The sequence below is a fragment of the Frieseomelitta varia genome, unplaced genomic scaffold (assembly GCF_011392965.1).
Source record: "Frieseomelitta varia isolate USP_RPSP 00005682 unplaced genomic scaffold, Fvar_1.2 scaffold_254, whole genome shotgun sequence".
NCBI lineage: Eukaryota > Metazoa > Arthropoda > Insecta > Hymenoptera > Apidae > Frieseomelitta > Frieseomelitta varia.
Window position 1 is genome coordinate 910016 of NW_025109984.1, and position 7318 is coordinate 917333.

Consider the following 7318-nt stretch of genomic DNA (forward strand, 5'->3'; position numbering starts at 1 on the left):
AAAAAAAAAAAGGAAAGAAAAAAAGAGGAGAAGAACAAAAGAGGGCCGAACGATGCGTATCGATCGTCGGCCATAGGTGAAAAAAAGGGGGCCAGGGGATACCACTCCCGGCACGGGAGCTGATCGCGGAAGCCCGGCCGATTTGAAATTTAAATTCGGCCCCGGCCATGGCGGCGCATTTAATAGAGCAACAGTCGCGCGCTAATACGCGCGTATCGGCCCCGCCCGTACATTAATTAGAATAATAATCCCAGCCGTGTCGCGTTTAATGGTATGCGCCGCGGAATTAATTGTGTCCGGACACGGATCGAACAGCTTCTCGCGATCTCACGATCGAAAGCGCGAAAATTGGTGACTAACCCGTCGGTTCTGGATATTCGTTTCGGACATTCGCGCTTTTCGAATGAAAAATTCCGTCGAGTTGAGAAACACGTCGCAGAAATTCTAGAGTTTCTCGGAGAAGATTCGAGAAGATTCGCTCTTGTTATTTTTGAGATTCAAGACTTTTATGGTTTTCCTTTTTTTTTTTATAGAGAAATTTGTCGAGCTGATGACTTTGTTTTTATAGACATTTGCTTTATGTTGTTCTCTCAGTGTAGGATCTGGGAGAATTTTTGGAATTTAGATAATGTTTTTTCTCTTTACTGTTACTTATTATGGTCTTAAGACAGTAATTTTTAGAATCAGAGAGAATTTTTGGAATTTTCTGCCTGTTACAGATTCAAGACCTTTGTGGTTTTTTGTGGTTTTTCTTTTTTTATAGAAAAATTTGTCGAGCTGACGACTTTGTTTTTATAGGCATTTGTTGCTGTGACTGCGACTTGGCGCATCTAGAGACTTTATTTTTTACATTTCCGGAATATTAGATTATCATTAGATAATTTAGGTAATTTGTAATCGTTAATATTAACATCGTTACTGTTATTTTCAAAGATATTCGTTCTTCTGATTTTTTAATATAATATAATATATAATATAATATTTATATGTTTAATACAATATAATATAATAATTTTATAATACAATATAATAATTTTTAATAATATACACATACAATATATACATATAAAATGCTGAAAAATTAATTGAAAAATTAAAAATACATTAAAATTACATTACATATATATTATATAAAACACATTAAAAACACATTAAAATATATATTAAAAAATACAATATAAAATACACGAAAAAAAAATCACACAATTATAAGTACACAAATACAAGCCAGCACAAAAATAGTATGAATTCTCGATAACGAGGTATTTTCTTTTCTTTTCTCTGGCAGGTCAACCTGGAGGTCAACCTGGAGGCCAGGCCTGAAAGATCAAGCAACTCTAACGTGAGTTATCCATCGAATTTCACGCACGATATAATAAATCACGCCTTAAATCTTCGTCGAAATTATTAATCGTCGCTGGGTATAATTATTAATTATCGAAATGCTCGTCACCGTGCTCAGGGAGAGCAACGAAAATTCTGCGATCGACGATCACGAACGTTATTAGCGAGCGCGAGTCGCGTGAGTTACGAGCAACCGGGGCTCGATTTCGAAAATTCGTTTCGGTAACCGAGTCAACCGGTAACAAATGTATTTAATGGCCCGTCTAAAATTAGTCGCGTGTTTAAGGCTAATTCGTTCGGGCCGATCCTCCAACACAACGTTGGCGTGACGTTCGGCCGGATGCTTTCAAGTTATTACCAATCGGCGATTCATCAATTAAATCTTCGTAGCTTTAAACACGCCGCTGGCTCGATGTGCCACGCGATTTTCGACATTACATATCTCCGCGTGTTGATTATGTAAACGACATTAATTTCTGTCTATGATTGCGTAGCAAAGAGGCGATCATTTTATCACTTTGCTTTCAATTTGTTTGTTCATTTATTTGGGGAATGATTTTCTCGTTGCTTGCGGTTTGTTTTCAAGTTGTTCGTTTATTTGTTTATCGTTTAGGGGTCAGAGAATTGCACGTGCAAAGGAATTACTTTCGCAAAGTTTGTTTGATTTCCTTGCGACGTGTATTTTAATTATATAAATCATTGTATTGACTAATCGTGCCAATGTGCACTGAAGCAGTGGCTTTATCATTTGACAATTTGTAGCTCGGTATTTATTTATTCGGCGTCGTAATTTAGAGAGAATTACACACGAGAAGGAATGAGTTTCGAAGTTTATATCGTTTAGTAAAATAATAGTGCATCAGGAGAGGAATTAGTTCCGATAGTTCATCAATTCTGTACGTTATTTCCGCGTACGTTTGTAAAGTTAGGCATGGAAAAAGAATGGTCTCGAACTTCATTCGTCCAATTTGTTGTTTAATCCTCGCGTGACGTACATTTCAATTTTAATCGTTTAAATAACGTAATAGTGCATCCGGAGAGGAATTATTTCGGTATTTTGTATTATTCATCCTCCGTTGCATGTTTCAAAATCTAGGAATTATTTCGGAACATTTTGGCCATTTTTAATTTTATTTCACTATCGATTCGTTTATTCCTCGCGTACTGTGTATTTTGGCCATGATTATTCAATGCTATATGCAGCCAGTGCATCAGGAGTGAAATTATTTTCATATTTACGAATTTTTATTCCGTCATCCGTTCATTTGTTTATTTGTTTTTCGATCGTTTAATAAATTAATAACGTTGGAGAAGGATTGCGAACGTTGTATGATAAAACGCACGTATACATATACACTTTAAATTTTGTTTTCCCTTGATGGATCGCTTTCGCGGATCGTGTGTTTAATATTCATTCGTTTACTACGAAAACACCGTCAGAAACGTCGTTATTCGATTAATAATCCCAGTTTTCAAAAAAATCTAATCGGTGTGGCATTTATTTTCAATTTTTGAAAAATCTAAATTGGTGCGATCTTTCAATTATTTATACATCCCCCTGATATACTGATACAATGACGTTTATAATAATAATATTGATTCCATTTACTTCGTGTAACCCATGTAAACATTTATTTCGTTGTTTGATAAGTCAGTGTCATCTCGTTTTCAAATTTCTTACGCTCGACCATCGACAGGCATACATTTTTCCGTTACAATTGCTGAAAAGATATATATTTCATCAAAGTTACCATTGATTTCGAAACATTGGCACGATCGTGCAGAGCTACCAGTTCACAAACAGATTCTTTGATGGATTGTTCGTCGTTGCAAGTGATCTCGCTGTAATCTTTAGCTCGCCAAGTGTATCCACACTGTTGTTGACTAGAAGGCATAAATTGTTCGTTGGTAGTTTAGTCGTGTAGCTTGATTGTATGGGACATACAAGGTGTTCAAAAAGGTTGGGACCAAATTTAGACTACGTGCTGACGATATTACTGAAATAATTTACTATTATTATTGAAATAGTAGTAAATGCATTTTGAATGTATTCCCAAAGTTGATCTTCTATTTCTAAACCAACTCTTTCGTATGGCCCAATAAATAGAAGTCGAGAGGCGTTGACCTAGGTCAGGTGACCTAGGAGGCCTAGGAGGAGTAATAAATAAAAAATAATAATAATAATAATAATAAGTAATAATAATAATAATAATAATAATAAATATAATAATAAGTAATAATAAAAATAATAATTAATATAATAATAAGTAATAATAAAAATAATAATAATAATAATTAATATAATAATAAGTAATAATAAAAATAATAATAATAATAAGTAAGACGAATTTTGTCCACAAATCTTTAAACGCTTATGTCTTTTCAACAAAGCATTTTTCGGATATAAGTTTATACGAACATTTTTTTGATCTATTTGACCTCAGTAACACGTAGTCAAAGTTTGGCTCCAATCTTTTTAGACACTCTGTATATTTCCTGCAAATGCAACATATTTTTCTAGGCGAATGTATCCTTTAGTAGCGGTAACGTGTTCCAAGTTGATACGAAATCTTCGCGGGAAGTCTGCTTGCACGCGTAATATTTAACGCTGCGAACGAAAGAAGAACCGCGGTAGTAAAAACGTTCTTGACTACTCGCAACGTTGCACGTACATACCTTCGCCAGGCGGGATTATTCATTTGCTTTTGTAATAACGCTTGAATTAGTAGTGTTTCAACAAGCGTTTCAAACAGAGAGAGAGAGAGAGAGAGAGAGAGAGAGAAAGAGAGAGCTCTCGCAAAGTACGAACAACTTAAAAACCTGTTTACTCGTTTCTGCACGCTCCATTATTCGCTCTCACGTGATTCTTCGAGTTTCGCGAACGTCGCATTAAGATACATGCAATTCGAGACTCGAATGTAAATTCAAACTTTCACACTTCAGACAGATCGATGGATGTTCAACAGGACATGCCGTGATTTTTTCTTTTCTTTTTTTTTTTTTGATTTTTAGTCTCGTTCGTAGCTGGCGATGCCGAACGAGCTGGTTGCTAGTCGAAATTCGAAACTGTTATGATTCTACGTTAGTTTCTAAATGCGCTAGTCACAGCGAACATCGTGACAACTGGACTACAGAACGTCGTATCGAAATGCTCGGACAAATGTCAAGAATATTCACCGATTTCTCGGACTGAACCGCGAGAGAACATCTCCGAATTTCTCGATCTCGTTATATTCGATATTTTTGCACATTGTTCGATGTTCCTTTCGGCTTCACCCGCGTTGCCTGGCAATTTTCCTCGATTCGGCTCCAAAATTGGCCGATTTCCACTCAACGCGTTCGACTCGCTTTCAAATCGCCCGAAAATATTTACCAACCGCGATACGGCGGTGTATTACAATCGGCGAAACGAAGGAGCGCGGTTCGTTAGCACGGCGGTGGTGGCGATTATTAACAACCGGCGGACAACAGTCGCGTTATTACAGCGAAGAAGGGCAAACAAATAATCGGCAGGATCAGATCAAACAGATTTTATGGGGCAGCGGGTCTAATAGCAAGCCCCACCGTCGAAACTTCGTTATCGAATACACACGTATCGCTCTGTCATTGACCGGATAGCGTTAAAATCGATCACGATACCACGCCCTTTCGATAACGAAGCGGAATGCCGTTCACGATCCGTTCGTTCACGAACCGGAGAGACTCGCGACAGAGTAATGACACGAGCAGTTTCTGCTGCCTTCGTGCTCGACCTAGCGTGTATTTACCCACTGGACATCCATACAGCCAGATACACTGGTCCCTTTCACGTCCGCCTACTCTGCGAGCACGTGTGCACGTACGTACGCACATACACTCAGGCGAAATTACACACGCGTGCAAATGGGTTACGTGTACAGTGACCTGGCACTGCGTCCAACGCGGACGACGAAATGACTCAACCCTTATGGGCCGAGGCTATCGGAGGAATTAATTTTCGGATAGGCCTAGAACAGATCGAGTGTTTCGTGTGTTTCTAGGACGTTGGCGAAGGGGGTGGGGGAGGGGGGGGGGAGGGTTGAAAGGGAGGAGGTTTGACACGAATGGAGTACCGATGCGGTTATTGGGTTGGGCAAAAAATAATTTATCTCTTTTTTTTTTAATAGATAGATATATACGGTGAATATATATATATATATAGGTTGATGAATTTGCGATTTGAAACGAAGTTAATTACATTTCAAAATACAATATAATACATATAATGTAATATAATATAATAATTTTATAATAATAATAATAATAATTGAAATAATATTATATAATTATATAATAATAATTGAAACGAAGTTAATTACATTTCAAAATATAATATAATACATATAATGTAAAATAATATAATAATTATATAATAATAATAATTGAAATAATATTATATAATTATATAATAATAATTGAAACGAAGTTAATTACATTTCAAAATATAATATAATACATATAATGTAAAATAATATAATAATTATATAATAATAATAATTGAAATAATATTATATAATTATATAATCATAATTGAAACGAAGTTAATTACACTTCAAAATATAATATAATACATATAATGTAAAATAATATAATAATTATATAATAATAATAATAATTGAAATAATATTATATAATTATGTAATAATAATTGAAACGAAGCTAATTACATTTCAAAATATAATATAATACATATAATATAAAATAATATAATAATTATATAATAATAATAATTGAAATAATATTATATAATTATATAATGATAATTGAAACGAAGTTAATTACACTTCAAAATATAATATAATACATATAATGTATAATAATATAATAATTATATAATAATAATAATAATTGAAATAATATTATATAATTATGTAATAATAATTGAAACGAAGCTAATTACATTTCAAAATATAATATAATATAATACAGTTCAAGTATAATGTAATATAATTGATAAATTTTCAAACTCGATCTTCTCGAAAGCGGGAGTTTTAATGGGTAAGTTTTGTTTTTTCTTTTCGACACATTTTGATTCATAGAATCAGCCCCCCCTCGATTGACCATGAGTCCGGAACACCTTGCATATTAAAAAATCATTGTATCATTAATTTTCTAAATTATAGTGTATGATTTAACACGATCGATATTGAAAATATAAATATATGATTTATGAATAAATATAACATAAATATAATACGGACGTATAGATACCTACAATACAAATATACTATGAATATTTAAATAAATATAAGACAAATATGAATATGAATATATGACTTACGAATAGATATATAATTTAACAGTAATCGAAAAAAACGAATGTATTCTTAACTCGTTAGATGCTCTTGATTCGGTATCAAACTTCTGGACGAAGTTTTCGGCAAATTTGAAACACGCTCGTCCTTCAAGATACAAACGACGATTAAAACAATACTTGGTCAGCTCCTTCAATCAGCGAATCTTCAATCTCTTTCTGCAAAATCGTAAACGTCCCACGAAAGAAGGGAAATATTAATTCTCGCCGAACGGTGAAATTTTTGCGCGGCAATAGCAGCGACAGGTCACATCACCGGGTCACGTTGGACCGATAACGAGGTGCAACCTCCTCTTTCTCTCTCCCTCTCTCTTCCTCTGGCGTTTCTCTCGCGGCCAGCAGGACGAGGTCGAAAGGCCGGTTAAAGGGCAACGAGACAGAGGTCGAGCCCGCTCGTCATTGTTAGGACAAGCTTTGATCTACGCGAGCCATCCAGCTGCGGCCACGCGTATTTCCGGCGCGCGTAATTAGCGGCAAAACGTCCGGCGATATCGCGATATCGCGCGGAGAAAAATTTACCGCGTGAATTAGATCCCTTTGACGCCGACGTAGAAACTGCGGTTCACCCTGTTAATTCGTACAGCAACAAGGTAATAGAAAATTCATTTTCGTTCTCCTTTCTTTTCTTTTTTTTTTTTTTTT